Here is an 18,164-nt window from a genome sequence, read left to right on the forward strand (position 1 = left end):
ATTTGGGATGCAACAGCTCTGAGCCTGCCTGCTGACAGTAACCACAATGAAATAAGGGACAAGTAATGTTTCTGTGTCTGTCTAGATTCACCTTTAGTTTGCAGATTGTTTCTCTTTTTGTCTGGCTTTGTGAAAACAAGACTCAAAGAGGAAATACTTATTTATGTATCTTGTCAAGGGCATGATTTCTGGGCAAGCTTGTGTACACAGTGTACTGTAAACTCATTGTTGTAGTGTTAAGAGGATAATTATGTTTAGGAAATCGGTCATATTTTTTCAGCATCAATTGCTTCTAATTAGGATTTGACTATTAACAAACCTGACACGGCCTTTTTCTTTCAAATTGAACTTGAATGGACAACAAGAACAGCAAAAATTCAAAATCTGATGGACCTCTCTGAACCTAGCCACATTTGGGTCTGAACTACAGTTGGAATAAACCCCGGTTAGCAAACACCTACCTACGCATCCAGCAGACACAAAGCAATATTAAATAAAACTGAAGTTGTGTTCCTCGCCACCTAACGTGCAAGTCTAATATTCACTGTTTCAGCTCAATTTTGGTCTCCACCAAATCCCAAGAAAAATATCTGGCTCTTTAGCTGCTAAATACTCTGCTGTGTTCACCAGCTAGTTGCTAACTTTCTCTGTCTGCTGTTTGGTGCTGGGCAGGTAGTGGACAGTGAGTGTATCATAGCATTTTTACTGAGAGTAGGTGCCTGCTTTGTCTGGTAGTGATGATGATGAGAATGGAATGAAACCAAACAATTTGCTGAAAGAATCTAAAACACTTGTAAGAACTGAGTAGAACTGTGGAGATAGTTGATAACTCTCTCTGGGTTTCCTCCCACTGTCCAAACACATGAAGGTTAAGTGAAATGTAAACTGTTAAGTGTGGATGTGAGTGTGAACATGCTTATATGTGTTAGCCCTGTTGGGACCTCTTCAGGTTCTAACTCGCCTCTTGTCTTGTAAGCTCCAACCCCCCAGTAACCCTGCACAGGATACGCAGTCCTGTCAATCTGTCCTTTCATGTGTCCTGCATTAAAGAAGCACTTTAGTCAAGACACTGAGTGAAAAGTGTTGAAATGTATGCTATGTATTTTAAAAACATTATCTTATTTTTAAAGGACTACCCAGCAATAACATACATGATATCAGTAAACTGCACAGTCCTACAACCAAGTCCAGCTTTCTCAAGAGAAAACAGCTTACTCACTACAATACAAAAACCTTTTATATTTTACCTCTCTGCACTTTTGATTCATTCACTTTTGCTTGTGGGTATCTAACATCATCTAAATTTACCAAAGCACATAACACCTGATACCATAGCATTGATTGAAGCAGTGGCAAGAAAATAGACAAATTACAAGATGGAGCTAAAAGTGAGTGAAGTTGTTTTCTTTTTTGTTTTTTTTTAATTTAGGTAAATAATCTCTTTAATAGCCCCAGTCTGTGATTTAGACTAAAATGAGTGTCTTTTTTCTAACATAAAAAAGCTTCCCTAGTGCAACTTTTAAAGCATAATGTCTCTGCCAGTTTTTCTCACCCTCCTCTCCCTTCTTTTTTCCATCCCTCTCAGCACAACTGGGCTCCGCTGGCTGCTCTCAAAACAAATGCCCCTCTAACTCTCCTAAAGTTACACAGAATAAATTGGAAAAATACTTTTTGACATGTTGAGTAATGCATCAAATCGTATTCTCTTTCCCCCAGCAGCCCGACTATTCTATTTCATCTGCAAGCCTTCTTCAGGCAAATGGATTGCTTCCATAATGCTCTCTTTATCAGGCTGACTGAGTAAGTGCTGCTGTTCTCTGTAAGCACGGGAAGACCAACATCCACACTCGCATATTCTCTCTTTCTCTGTTTAAACATCCACAGAGACAAATGTGCAGCATCACTCGCTATTACACACACTATACACCAAGGCATGCACTTTTCTATGTGTCTGCATGTGTGTATATAATCACAACCCACTTACACGGTTTCAAATCACTCTGTTCCGTTGACACACACTGCTGGCTCCAGTGGCTCAGAACGTTTAATATTAAACTGAGATTGAGCCAGAGGTCTGCACTCGAGTCAGATCTAGCACACACACACACACACCCACACACCCAAACACACTCAAAATATATAAAGTCTATCTAAGCTTCAAAGTCGACACCCAAGCATTCTCGCATGCTGACTCAGACAAGGACGACATGCTGTCACACCACACGCGCTGTCATTCACACAAATGCATGTACAGTAAACACACACTCCGCACATGGACACACACCATCTATCCTCCGTCAGACACCCTATGAACATTTAAATGGGCTTAAAGGCTTTGTGTGTCATGTTATCCTGCAGCCCTGTGATCTACTTCTACCAGCTGAGCCTGCTCACCAAGGACATATGGAGAGAATAAAGATGCAGTTTTTGCTTGTAGTGTGTCTGTGTGTGTGTGTGTAAAAAGCAACTGTGACATATTATTCAACAGCTTAGCTGTCTAGTACAGCAGCCTGTTCACCAAGGACATATAAGACAAATACTGTAATATGCAGTGTTTGTTGATGGATGTGCATGGGTGTGTTGCAGCGTGTGTGTGTGTGTGTGTGTGTGTGTGTGTATCTTGGAAGCTTGAGCACCACTTGGAGATAAGTAATGCATCTTACTGCAGAGATGAGAACGGGTCATAGCAAGGTAAAATTATTATTGAAAATGTGTACTGAAAAATGAAAATGTCCTTCCTGTAATATTGTGATTTGAATGAAAGTTCGTCATTATAATTACTGTTATTACTGATTTTTCAGGATCCATATACATATAGTACATATATACAGTATGTATGTATTGCATTGTGAATTAATTCCTGTACACAAATGTAAAATGTACTTAAGCAGGGTATTTGGCTGCTTTTTACATCTGTTATTCATTCGTCCTTACCAGGCACAAGGTAGAAAAAAGAAAGAAATGAGAAGAAAGAAAAAGAAAAAAGGGACACATTATGGGATAATTAGTGGCAATTTAGATTTCTTAGTGGGGTTACATTGTCTATATTAAAGCAAAAATGAGAAAGTGGGAGAATGAGAGAGAAAGAGAGAGAGAACGGAACGATGAGAGAAGGAAGCCCCCAACCCGCCAGACTGTCCACCCTCCAATACCATATGAATCCTCTGGTGTCCCTCCACCCCACCCCCACCCACCCACCCACTCATCCAGCCAGCCCCTCCTCAGCTGTTTCCTATCCAAGATTTCTTACATATTATAAATTCCCTTTACAAACAGAAGTAAATGAGGTGAAAGGAAACTACGCCAAGGAGCAGCAACATTTCACCTTTTGAAATTACTTAAGTCCGTCTGTGTTAATCAGTCCATAGTTCCATGTTTAATATTGTAAAGTAGTTCTTCATTGCAAGACAGAGTTCCCCAGATGAGATTTCTGAGTACAGTAAGCCTCCATCTCGACAGTGCCACAACCACCACATGCCTAACCCTTACCCTAACCTAGCATAACCCTAAACTTACCTTAACTTTAAACCAAGTCTTAAGGGAGGCAAGTCCCCACAACATGAGGAATACCTGGACCACACACACACACAGTAATCAAATAGAAGACTTGATTCAAAATGTTGTCTTCCATTTTGAACATTATGCAGTTCTCATTTATTTTTTCAATATTATGGCATGACATTTCCTGTGCTGAATAATTTTAGACCCCTGTTGATTTCTTAATTTGGTTCTTGGGTTCACAGTCTCCGACATAGTCAGTTTGCATCAAATTAAATGAATTGACAAAAGCTCTCCTTAACAAAATGATTAGAAATGGAACTCGCAGCAAATGGGATACAGAAGTGGTTTATTTTTTCAGGCAGAAATCCAACAGTGAAACGTCTCTTTGACATAATATCTTGGTAATAATTTTGCTTGTGGAGGATTATTCCATACAAAATGATCATTCAGAAAGAAAAAAAAAACTGTTTTTATCTGACAAGGTTCCTGCATGTTTTATGATAAAAGAGTATGTTTTACCTGTTTATGCAAAATACTCCTACAAACACTCCAATTAACTATAAAGGAGCTTTGTTTAAATACAAAACATGAGCAACAACAAGATAAGGGTTTAGCAGGCAGGAAGACACATTTATAGTGTGGGCAGGAGATAATATAAATACTGAGCTCTAGTCTCCAGCTAAATTTGTATCATGTCAATAAACATTGTGTTGGAAAGTTTTGGGACAGGATGTTTGTCCAGACTGAACAAATTATGAACTCTAACCTCCTCTTACCTCTGCTTGACCTTCCCGGTGATTACTGTTACCCCAATAGAAGGCCAGACAGTGACTCAGTAATTAAATACTCTCTGATTGTGCTAAGAGTGCTTAGTCACAAAAGTGAAAGATGCAGACATCTGTCTATTTACTTCTGTTTCTTCTACCACTGTGTGTGTATTAGGAGCGTGCCCGAATACAAATATGTTATTCGGCAAAGCACAAATACTGTTTTTTTTACGAATGTTTATTCCGTACAAATATTTTTAAAATTATTTGTTTTTGAGAAGAAAAAGAAAAAAAAACATGTCAAATACCAGTGCACAGGTCAGTTACGTCACTATCTCAGTCTCTCTCCTCTGCTCCGCTGTTTCGTCTATCAACAGGTCTCAACGGGGGGAGTCACATCCACCTGCTACATGATGCATATATCCTAATTTGAACATCATTCCCAGAGTTGGGGGTGTTCCCCAGAGATAAAGCTGAGCTATTGACACAAGCAAAGTGCTCTAAAGAGACTCTCCATAACCTGTTGTTCCCTTTCTCCTTTCCACAAGGTTAGGTTGTAAAAAATAGGCAATAAATGAAAGATGTTTTCCTTATGATATCTGATCTGGTTAACTAAATTAATCTTTTTAAGGTGATATTTAGGAACATCAAAGTACGTGGTTAAGGCCAGGGAAAGATCTTGGTTAAATATTTAAAAAGTCAAAAAAGTATAGGTTACACTGACTCGATTATGGATGTGTTGACCCTTTCAATATTTTACCAAAACTAGAATCTTTCTACTTTATGCCTTTATCAGACGGTGGTCACAGGGTACTCCCAGATTTAGTTGGTGAACTGCTGTAGTTGGCGAGCTAACTGCTAGCTAGCTAGTGTACCAGTACACACCAATATGTTCAATGAAAAGTTATTGAAGAGGGCAAATAAATGTCTCCAAACTGACAAGCTTGCTAACTGTTAACAAACTCAGTAGCTTTAAGTCAGTCGCTAACGAGATGATAACTTTATAAAATTTATTCAAAGGATGTATGTGCCGTTGTCTGCTGTCTCATATCTGTCTGCAAGCCATTGCTTTTTTGTGAACTTACATCAATAGAGGAGGTTACATAAAAGTGAATGGACCAACGCACCTGTAAGATACGATTGCCTAAAGAAAGCTTTCTGTTGGGCAATAGCACAAATTCACAGGTCAAAGTTTACAAAAGTTAAACTCAATGCAAAAAAAGCAATTGCGTGGATTTATTTTGTTCCCACAAGCGAATCCACTGATCACAGCGATTCCATTAGAATTAAATTTCATCCTTTTGTTCCACTCCTTACAATGTAGTCAAGATGATATTATTTCACACACAGTTTGGAGAGGAGTAATAATTACTCTAACAAATATCTTTAAACATACATATGGCACACATAACAACATGTATTCCACATGTTGTAATGAGATGTGTACCCTTGCCTCCGGTGTCCGGCAATCTGTTCACCCATGCACCCAGTCTGGAATGTTGCCAGTGAACGTAGGCAGCGGTCACATTCCCCCATTAGTGTTATATAAATGGTTTTTAGCAGGAGACAGAGCTGGTCTTTGCACATGCCCAGGTGTTCATGAGCTTAAAGTATTCTCACTCCCTTTAATCTCTGCCGCAGTGTGTGTGTGTTTTGTGTGTGTGTGTGTGTGTGTGTGTCAGAGACTAATAAAGTCTCCTCTGACGCTTTGCTTTCTATCCATTCATTTGTGCAACAAACAACAAGCTAAATGCCAGTCGCATTCATCTCCTAATAAGCCGACACTAACACAGGGATTTTCATGAGGGGGAGAATAATTGCCTGTTTATGTGCTTTTTCATAAGTTCCACATCTAATTTGGCAACTCATGAAGTGTGTCATGGAGGGAGAGAGAGGAGAGAGGATCACAGCTTTCGCCTCGAGTCTACACTTCACCCAGAAAAGCCTTCTCCTTCTTCTGCTTTTGCTACCTTTTTTTTCTGCTTTGCTTTGTCTTTTCTGTCCCTGAATCGCATGTTTCAAAACTCACCTTCAATCAGATGTTTTTACCTCAGAGGCCTCCTCCCCCCTCCTTTTCCACCCCCACCCCTATTTCCTTCACTGACATCCCTTTCAACAGCAACACAAGTCTTTCTTCTTTGACTTTTGAGTGCGCCGGCACGGTGTTAGCCTCTTTTTTTATGCTTAGTCGACAGCGTAACAAGCCCTGTATAGTGGGGAGCTGGCGCCAATGAGCGCGTCGTCTAAACTGTTGCGGATAAAGTATTATTCAGGCGGGTGAAAAAAAAAAGCTGCAAAGCACATCATCTTCACTTGATCATCCCTCCAAATCCCCCTGGCGCGGTGGCAGCAAGCAGGCATGCTGGGGAATTTTGAGAGGTCAGGACATGAAAAAAGGCAAAGAAAAGAGAAGTGTCAAAGGGATGAGGCAGAGAGGAGAGGAAATGAAACAGAGAGAGGTAGAGAGAACAGAAATATGAAAGAGACAAGAGCAGTTGTAGAACGCTGGGATGATAACGTCAGGGGAAAATTGATGCCGGGAGTAACAATCCGGTTTATTTGTGCTTTGTCAACTATGATAGACACCCAGAAAGCAGCAATCTGAAATCACCGTGAAGGCAGGCGCTGCATAAACACAACAGCAGGGAGTTGAATACATCACCACTGGGGGAAGCTTCATATACATGATGAATAGAAATGCTTGGAGAAGCCTTTGACAGCTGGCTGCAATACATGTGAAGCAGAGTTCGCATTACACAGTGGCTTTCGGGGGTGCCGTATCTTCCGGTGCGCTACACTATGCACGCGCATACATGGCCATGCACAGTCAATTGCAGGGTTACTGCAAAAAACATTTTACTGTTACTACATACTGTTAATACTGTCAATAACGTTTCATTTCATACAGAGAGAATCCAGCCATGCAGGTGCCACAAAGAAACACAAAAAAACAATTCACCATTACAATGTCTTCATATCACTCAAGCAACAACAACAAAAAAACTCCACACAGTGAAATGGCCAATGGTTTGCTCCACACTTCAAAACAGACCAGACCTATGTTACATCACATGACAACATCGGAACATGACCAATGCTTCAACTGTTGGTCTTACACAATAGACAGGCTAGCAAGACAACAGCCACACTCTAAACACATCACACATACAACTACTGCATAGTAAAACATCCTGTAGGCAATGTTACTATTCACTACTTGAACGTGGTGACGTAAACGTAGTGATTTGAGTGTGCCGCCACGCATGGATGGCCACAGCAGAAATAATCACAGCATTGTGTTTATTCTAATGGGGATATATGTTGGAACATTGGGATGTAATGAGTGAATAAACACAACCTTGACATATTTTTACTATTATCATTTATTTCAGGACCTTAATGTATAGAAAATCAAAATCTATAACTTGTGACACAAAAATAGACAATGTTTTAGGGCTCCCCCTGAATTTCTCAAAATAGGCTTTCAGGAGAGCTCATGTCCTTTTCAAGGGTGCTGAGCTCCCCTCAGTTCCCCTGTAATTCAAACACTGATGTGAACCAAACAATAGCACCGACTGCAGCACTTCAGCACTGATGGCTTTATCATGCAACACATGCAATAGGTGTAATGATGCCATGGGTTGAATGTGTAACTGTGGGGAATCATTCACATGCAGAACAGCATTTAGTAGTGGAGCTGGAGATGGCTGCACAGAAATGATGCAGAGTGATCAAGTGGGGAATTTATCAAGAAAGGGAGCAGCTGCTATACAGAGAATATGATTACAGATGCTTTATATTGGTATTGTGAGGATTTTTTTTACATGATTCAGAAGCAGCAGATATTGGTTGTACAAAGATTGTACATATTACTTAAGGAGCAATAAAAAACCTTCAAGAGGCATCTTATTAAAAGGAATTTTCTGGTTTATTACTTTGGCTTTATTTTCATAGTTTTGTCAATCATCAGAAAATGCTGCACTTACCAAAGTCATTGCTGAAATCTGAAACCATGGTGACACCGTTATATTGAAGCAAAAACTCGAGAAGTCAGATGATCACACAGGTTGTAAACAAGACAGCAATTTGGCCTTATTTTCTAAGCCACTTTATTTGGAGGTAAAAGTCACCACAGGTGACAGTAAGCACATCTGAAATGCTGGGAAGGGATCAGTATACTTCATCCAAACAGTCTTAAACCCCTTCACTCATCAGGTGTGCAGAGCTGTGAAAGAAGGCAGGTTTTGAACTTCTCTATTAAGCTCTCTTTTTTATTCTTCATAAACTACTAAACTACTGTTGTAGAATAAATAGGAGAGGTGCAACTGTCATACCTGAGGCCATTTGTGCCCAACACTCTCAATATGCACTTACAGTTGCTAAAGTATGAACTATGTTTATTTTCACTTTATACTTTTTCCTTTTTGATATTCTAACTTTTTACTGTGTTATTTTATCCTGCGTGTTTTGCTGAAATATGGGTGTGTGTGTGTGTGTGTGTGTGTCTGTGTGTGTGTGTGTGTGTGTGTGTGTGCTCTGCTGCATATACTTTTAAATTTCTCTTCTCGGGATGAATAGTTCTTTGAATTGAATTGAATTTTTTGCCCTGATGTGGCTGTTTGTATGCCATGTTTCCAAACTAGTTCACTTTGAGCATACCCCGTCCTTAAGTGGGGTATATGAAAGTTGAACCAGGAAGTCTGTAAACTGTCACAGATGTTTGCAAGTAATATGTAATAAGTAAGCAACCATTGTTACCAAGTAATAATTGATTTTGACAATATCACATCTTCTTCATCAGCAGATGGAGATGTAATGGAACTGTGGAAACTTTCAATCATTTAGAGCAGTTCTGAGTCTTCTCTTTGATGTTGGCTATGTGATGCAGTTGAAAGATGTGGATAAAGCACACAAATGGACCTTTTGACAACTGCCGTTGAATTCATCTTTGAATGCCTAGGGTCAAGGAGCTCCAAGTCGTCATAAACTGCAATTATCCTTAATATTGGCTTGCCGACAGCAGAAAAAGCAGAATGGTAATGAATAGAAAACCTTGAGGAGGCATGTTTGTGCAGCGTTTCAATTAACCAGGCAAGATAGAGACAACACATAGGAATGCTTTCAGGTAAGATTTTCTAAACTTCATTAACAGGATTATATCTCTTCTCGGTGTGAGAAAATACTGTAACCCATGGAGTTTTTTAAACCCCAGTTTTCAAAATGCAAACTCTAAAAATAACAATTGTTAAAGCTTTGAATAGTTACAAGTACCCTGTGGAGTTTTATGCATAAAACTCATGAAACTTTAAAGTTTTTTTTAGTATATTCAGTACCAGTCAAAAGTTTGTTTGGACACATTTTCTCATTTAAGGGAATGGGAATGTGTGTGCAAACTTTTGACTGTATATATTTTGAAAACTGCATTACTTACATCTGCTGGCAGTCATCTTGTTTCATGCAATTTGTTGGTGCATTGCTCTATTTCTTGGCACATTAACGCCACCAATTGTCAGTCAGTGGAATAAGTGGAAACCAAGAGACTTCATGAAGTTCCTTTCAATGATAGAGCCAGTCTTTGAGGTAAATGCCTGTTTAAGTTACCATCACAGTGGGAGATTTGACTTGCAGCTCTAGCTATCAGCTAATGATTTCAACCAGGGTAAGATGCTCTAATGTTTTCTTTGTGTTTTAAGACTTGCATGCATCACACTTTTGCATTAACGCCCACTACTTGGCCGGAGTGTGCATTGTGTCACCCAGATGCTCATGCAAGATACAAACAAAACAGGGATCCTCTCAACAAAATGTTGTGCCATGACTCCACAAGTTAAAGTTCAACTTTATTTGTATAGTACAATAAGCATCCAAAAACTCTGCAGGGTATCTTTAGGTCCATTCCCATGAAGTGGTTTGTCTATGTCTGTGGGAGCAACTGTCCAAACATGATAGTTAATGTATACAAATGAATGAATACAATATCCATAATATACACCATAAGTATGAATACAATTTAGCCCCTTTTGTATTCAAATGTATATCATTTCTTTTCATCATCAGGGCAGCACAACAGAAATTACAGTGAGGGGCACAATGGGCATACAAAACAGTAATGTTTCCAGATTGCCTCTGATTCCCTGTTTATTTATATATATGGTAGATGAATACAAAATCTGTGCAAATGATCTCAGTGACTTCAGCACCAGTGGCTCAATCCCTTAACATATGCTGAAGAAATGGAAATGTCATGAGTTGAATTCATTATCGAGAGATAAAACATATCCATTTCAATTCACACCACGTTCTTCTCCCAACAGATATAACACAAAGCAAATCACACATGAACATACCACAGATTTTAACAAGTAAGACACGTCAGAGCTTTCAGAGGTTGCATGCATGGATCAACACTATCCACATATTACTTCAAGGTTTTAAACACCCAAGAGCTCTCCAGCGCAGCCAGTTTCCAGCAGTTATTCCAGCATTTATTGAGAGTGTAATTTTTTCTGCCCACAGGTTAATTTTTGAGGAGGGGATTAAAATTCAGGGCTCCAACTGTATAAATTTATCCGGAGACCTTTAAAGTAGAAATGAAATTGAACCTCATCCTCACTGATTTAGGTAATCTATGTCACGCTCCTCTAAAAAGCCCTTTTTTTGGTCAAACTTATTATTTTTGTCATCTATTTTAAACCAATAATTCTTTCAACATCTCAGTTTCCTTGTTAATTTTTGGTATTTTTTGAGCAAAGACTATTGTAAGCGTTAGAGGGATTAACTGATTTTATGTGTGGAAATCTTACAATTGATATTATTATTATTGCTCTTTTTTTCTAATAGCATGTATCTATAAACAGCCTGTAAAACAGTAAGAATATCTAACATTGTAACCAGTGTTGCATCACTGTCTAACACTTACTGCAACACGTTACAGTAATGTGATTACTTTTTTCAGTAACGAGCAGTCGAAGTGTGTAAAGGATTTCAATTAAAACATAAAACTGGATTTTATTTGAACAAGTTGGAAGGAAGGAGTTGGATGGAGGTTTGATATCACTTTCTCTGACTGGTCCAAGATGTGTTGGATTGGCACAGGGGTTGGAGGCAGCTTGCCTCTGTCCAAAGAGGAGAATAAACCTTCTGGTAACTCCAAACTTGTCTTATTTATATGTTGGGTCTTCATAGTTGGTAAGCCTACGAGAAGCTAGCTGTTGATGATCAGTAAATACTTCCAAACTGTAGGCTGGCTGCTTGTTAAACCAAGTCTTGTTTTCAGTTTCTACATGTGTGAAATACAGTAGATGTAACATGATGGTGTGGAGGGTTTGGAGTTGTTAGAAGGCAATGGGCTGATAATTGGAAAGTACTTTTGATGCTGGGTAATTAAGTACTGTAATTTCCCACTTAATGAGTGCAAAGAAATGAGTAATTTATCACATTTTTCTATGTAAATTGCCCGCTGTGCCTTTTGACCGCCAGTAACTTAATTCTTGACCACCCAGGGTCAAGAGGATCAAGAGATCCGAGTTGTAATAAACTGGATTTATGCTTTAATATTGGCTTGCTGACAGCAGAAAGAGCAAAATGGTATGTGAATAGAAAACCATTAGGAGGCATGTTGTTTTGAGTTAAAGGTAAAGTCAGCGATTCTAATTCAATACACTTTTTGTCAAATTCAGCAAATACCTCCTCATGGTCTGCTAGCTGTCCATTCTGTGTGCGCACTGAAAAAAAATCCAGTGTTCATACACAGCACTGGCTCTGTAAATGGGCATGTAAATACAGTGGCTCAGACCAAGTCACACAACACTACTCCAGCCAGTCAGCATCAGGGGGCATTCGTGCATGTGCACAGGATGGGGAAGTCATCAGAGCAGCTGTCTGTGTGAGGACATGAGAGTCTCCCGTCTCCAGCACAGAGGGCTGGCGAACTGGAGAGAGAGAGGCTGTGGCCGATTCACATAGAAAGTGTTTGCTCAAGGTACAGATATGCTTCCGATATACAACCGATAAAAGGCCAGTTATGGAAACCCTTTTATCGGTTGTCATGTCAGAATTGTCGATAGTTCATGCTGTTTTTGAATATGAAAACAAATGCATGTGACTGCCATGTAATCCTATAAAGCCACATTTCATAAAGGCAGAAATTTCAGTCATTTTCAAAAGTGCCAAAAAACTTTTCAACAGTTTTCCAATGGAACTCCACACTTCACTGATAATAATATGTAGCCTGTGTCATTAGGTGTTCGACAAAAGCATTTACATACATCAATTTTCCATCAACCTAAACCCTTTCTTCCTCAAATGAGTATTGAAACGACTTTGTGATATTGAGCAAAATGTATTGAATTTCACTTTCACATTTCTTTTCAAATTTGACCATTCATCATTTGCATAAAAACAACAACAGACACATTTGCATGAAAAGCTTGCTATGAGACCCAGAGAAAGAAAGAAAGAAAGAAAGAAAGAAAGAAAGAAAGAAAGAAAGAAAGAGGTGGTGTGAGGACACTGGATAATGCTACTTCTATACAAATACATGGACACATGAGCAAACACACACAGCAGATGACAGAGCTATCTATTTGGACCAGAACAAGGTCATGTACTGACCGCTGGCCTTATTCCATCTAACTCATTTTTTCACTGTTCCTCTGTGCTTCTTAAAGAAATACACCAAGCTTTTGGCAAAGACGCTGTTTGATCTACTGCTGGGTGACAAGATGCCAGTTTGGCAGAATATCAGACATCCAGGGTAATGTCAGTCATGTAGTTCAGATTTTGCCATAGCCTCTAGTCATCCATTTGCAACAACAGACTATGACATCTGACCTACTATTGCTCTCTCAATATATATGGGTGTCATGCTGTAAAATGTGTGCATATTATGTGGTGTTCAAATGTATTATTTCTCTTTATCCCCAGTATTTCTCATTGATGCAGCACTGAGCTCACAGTTCAGCTGGCTGTGTGATGTGATTATGTAAAGGTACGCACACATCAGCTTCAGTTTCACAGAGACTGAATTTTCCCTTTTTGTTTATGTTACAAATGTGTGCAGTTATGGGGATATTTTTTTCTGTGCAAAGGTAAAATCCAAAGGGCAGCCTGTCATTTTCTTTCCACACAATGAAGTTTGATTTCTTCTTGCTTCACAACAGGCTTCAGATGTCTTTTGAGTTTTGGAATAGTGATGTGACACAGTTCAGGAAAGTTCCTGTCGATCAGAGGTCCATTTGCCAGGGAATTGAATATCACCATAGAGAAACAATGTCCTATAAATTTCTATTTTTTGGCATTACAGATGTCACCTTTGACTTTGCAGAGTTGACATTGCAAGACTTGTCAAGATAGACCACTCGGGCAGATTCTTGAGTACACAAAGGGTATTAAAGATTTACTATATCAAGTTAAAGTTGAATAAAATGAAGAGATTATCAAGGGAAAACATTTTTATTAAAATGTAAATGGAATAAATATAAAAACCCAAACACTGTTCTAACACTATTGGAATATGCCTCAAGCAGAAAACCTCGAGCTGTCCAATTGTCTACACTGAGGTCCATGAAAACTGATGGGAAAATTATAACTCCTAGGGGTGCCACTGAAGTATTCATATACAGTACATCTACTGCAGTCATACATTCACTGTACAATCATACATGAAGACATAAATCTCCTAGAAAATTGCTCTCTCTGGGAATAGAGCATCTTGCATGATGACCTCAGCTGCACAAGTGTAAATACAGCAATAAATCTGGTTTAAAACAAATTTGGCCAATAAAAGAGTGCAGATCAAGGATGTCTAATGTCTGACCCTTTTATGTAATTTCATCACCTCTGTTTTACAAAATACAAAGACAGTCTTTCTTAAATACCTGCCACAATCTTGCAACTGGGGCAAAGCTTGGCTACCCAGTGAGGAAAATAACAACCAACCTCCTTACCAGGAGACAGTGATGTATGCTGTCACAGAAAGTAAACCACCACTCTATGCATAAGTGCATGGTGAAACCAGCATTTCTAACAGTGAAAGCTCAACTTTGGTGACAGCTTTGGTGATGTGCAAATTTGCAACACAGCTATCATATTAGCTCTGTCACGTGACCCTCAAGTAGTCGCGATGTCACCCAGTTTCCAGCAGTACTTATTTTGTGTGGATGAGCAAATTATTCTCACTGTGCCACTTCCTGGTGTGGCAAGGCACTCAGGCTAAACCTTTAGCTTTAGATCACATCATGTGAACACCAGCAAGCTCACATCCCCACACATAAACTCATCAGAATTGCAATCTTGAAGCTATATGTCACTTGAAATTATGTGAAAATCATTTGAATGTCCTTGCTAGGAGCCTGTGGCACCTACTCTTCAGATTCCCTCCTTTCCTACTAACATAAACATGACCATAAGAATTAGGATGCACTTACAACATACAGACCTAATTTTTGGCCATTTACAATAACCATTTACAGCCAGTAGTAAAGATCATCTAACTCTTCCTCTTCCTGTTATCTTAAGCTGCCTGTCAAAAACCAAATGACTCATTCCTTTGCAAAGGAAAAGTAAGTAGCATCTGTAGAACAGCAAGGCTTCGGTAAACTTTCAGGGTACCTCTAGTGCTAGCAAGCTTTTTCACTGTCTCCGATTTCTTTCTTCACTATTCTTTCTTCACTCACTTGTTAGTGAGGCTACCAAAAAGTAGTCAACAGATGCTCTCAGCTGTCTCCATCAGTCAAGTGACCTTCGCCCTGCACAGCTTTGTGGTTCCTCAAGAGTATCCATCATTATGTCCCCTAACCTGGGACACACCGGCTGTCTACAGAAGACAGGGCTTACCCTCCTAATGTTGAAACAAACTACGTTCCTTTTCACTGTCTTTATCCCTAGCAGCACTGCCCAGCTTTTCACAGCACCCTTTCCTTTCCAAAAAGTAACAGGCTGCTGCAAACAAGTTGCTCCACGTCTTTCCAACACTTGTCTTCTCTGTTTTATCTTTGTGCACCCACTTTTTTTGTGTGTGTAATCAGTCCCACCTGTGCCTTATTAGTCCAATAAAACCATCAGGCACTTCTGAACAATCCTGCTCCATCTTTCAATTTAAACTGCCTTTCTTTCCATAGCTGATTCACCATTAAATTCCAATTAAATAGGAAGTGGTTGTGAAGACTTTATCTTAATGCACCCAACTCCTAATATTCACATAACAGTAGTGGATGGAAATAATGTTAATTTGATTTTTCCTTTCTTTCAATTTCTGGAAATTTGGTTGAAATTTGTGTTACATTTGAATGACCTGTAAAGACACTGTTACACTAGTCGAGTCATGGACAAGTTTTTCCAAATCCTGCTGACACATAAGTCCTCTAATCCTTGATGTATTCTTCAAGTGATAGTAGGCTGACTTTGAAATTGGCTGTTGAAATGTGGCTGTTGAAATTCAGGTCTGAGTCCATGACTGCAGCAAGATTTCTGGTTTGGTTTGTGGTTTTTAACATTACCATTTGAAGCTGGGTGCTGACTTTTAATCATTCTTTCATAGCTCCGGAAATAATTACTTCAGTTTTGTCTTTGTTAAATTAAAGAAAATTCTGGCACATCCAATTTGATTTGCACAATTTGTTCTGTGCACTTACTTAGAGCTTGTATTGGACCATAGTCCCCTGGTGATATGGTTATGTAACTCTGTGTGTCATCTGCATAAAGTAACATATTTTGTTGTTTTCGATAATCTGAGCCAGTGGGAGCCAATGTAGATGTCAAACAGAAGAGGCCCCAGAATGGAGACTTGGTGAACTCTGCATGTCATTTTTGTCCCCTCAGATGTGTAATTACCTATAGACACAAAGTGGTCCCTGTCCTTTAAGTAGGATTCAAACCAGTTTAGCACTGTGCCAGGAAGTCCCACCCAGTTTTGCAGTCGGTCTAGTAATATGTTGTAGTCGACTGTGTCAAAAAAGTTGTTTAGTGCCACAAAGTTGTTCAGATGTTGAAAAACAGCTTTTTCAATTATTTTACTTGAGAACAGGAGGTTTGAAAAGGGCCTATACATGTTCATTGGTGGAATAACTAGACTGATGGCAGTTTTCAGGGCATGTGGGAAGAAACCTGAGAGAAGAGACATTTTGACAATTTGTAGAAGATCTGAGGCCATACAATTTGAAATATTTTTGAAAAACCTGTAGGCAGAATATCAAGGCAGCAGGAGGAGGATTTCAGAAGTTGTATAATGTCCTCAAGTTTTTATGGTTGGTAGGATCAATTTGTGTCATGCTATTTGAACTGATTTGGGGGGCACAGGAACTGATGTGGGCACAGGGACAATGCATACCCTGAACCTGATATGGAGACACAGTGACTGCCTGTCTATTTTTTAATTTTGTCATTGAAGAAGGAGGCAAATTCATTGCAGACCCTGTTAGATAGATGTTCAGAGGCTACTGACACAGTAGGGTTTGTTAGTTTGTCCACAGTAGCAAACCAAGCACGTGCATTACTATCGTATTTGGCTATGATATCAGAGAGGAAGGACCATCTTACATTTCTCAGTTCCAAATTATAAATGTGATGTCTCTCTTTCTAGATGTCATAATGAACCTGAAGATTTGTTTTTCACCACCTTCAACACTCTTTTTTCTATTTCCATTTCTTCATGGAGATCTTTTCTTACCAGAGACCCCCTTCACCTCAGTGGGTGCAATAGCATCAATAACATTTGTAATTTTAGAATTGAAATTATCTACAAGCTCATTGACTGAGACCCAAGAGAGGGCACGTGAGGAATAGAAAGCCTGAATAAATATTTCACCGGTGTTTTCAGTATTACACTGTTTCATGATTACCTCTGTTTGAACATTTGTGTGCAAGGAGATAGCACTCTCAAAGAAAACACAGAGATAATCAGAGAAAGCAACAAAAGTCACCATAACCTTAGAAACAGTCAGACCCTTGGAGATGATTAAGTCCAGTGTGCCCCTTGTTGTGTGTTGGCTCTCTCACATGCTGAGTCAGTCCATAGTTATCACGAACACAACAAAGTTCTTTAGTCCCCTTTGTCCTGGGGGTTGTCAACATGGATGTTAAAGTCACCAACAATAACTGCACAGTCAAAGTCAATACAGGTTACAGACAGCAGTTCAGCAAAGTCATCAAAAAAGGTTGCACAATATTTAGGTGGCCTGTAGATATTTAGAAATATAATTCGAGAGGAGGAATTCAACTGAAGAGCCACATATTCCAAATTAGGAAAATTTCCATAAGACATCTGCTTGCATCATTAAACAAAATGGCAACTCCACCTCCTTTCTTATGCACTTTAGCTTCACTTGTAAAACCGAATTTGGGAGGGGTTGACTTGATAAGCACAGCTGCACTGTTATCTTGGTTTAGCCAGCCACTGTTTAGTTTCAGTTAAAAACATAAAATCAAGATTGTGCTTGATAATAAAATCATTGATTAAAAATGTTTTTCCTGACAATAACACTAAAATAATAACACTAAATTTAGTATATTTAAAGCACTGTTGCAATGAAAGTTGACTATCCATAGACACTACAATTTAATGAGGCTTCCTATACAACTCACACGCAGACTATTGGTAGACGCTACAATTTACCGATGCTTCCTAACGCCTCACATGCAGACTATTGGGAGACTACAATTTTGAGCTGAGCTGAAGCTGATCGGACGAATTGCAGTGGCCATTCAAAACATGCCTGAGACATCCTGCACTATGTCTTAAACATACATACCAAGTTTCCACTTGGCTGTGTAACGAACAGGAAAAGTAGAGCTCTAAGTCTCTGAACTTTTTCAATTCAGTCTCTATGATAGTTCTTATCCCTAACCCTAACCAAGTGTTTTTTGTGCCTAAACCTAACCAGACCTTAACCACCGCGT

This window comes from Thunnus thynnus, chromosome 9 (genome assembly GCF_963924715.1).
Source record: "Thunnus thynnus chromosome 9, fThuThy2.1, whole genome shotgun sequence".
NCBI lineage: Eukaryota > Metazoa > Chordata > Actinopteri > Scombriformes > Scombridae > Thunnus > Thunnus thynnus.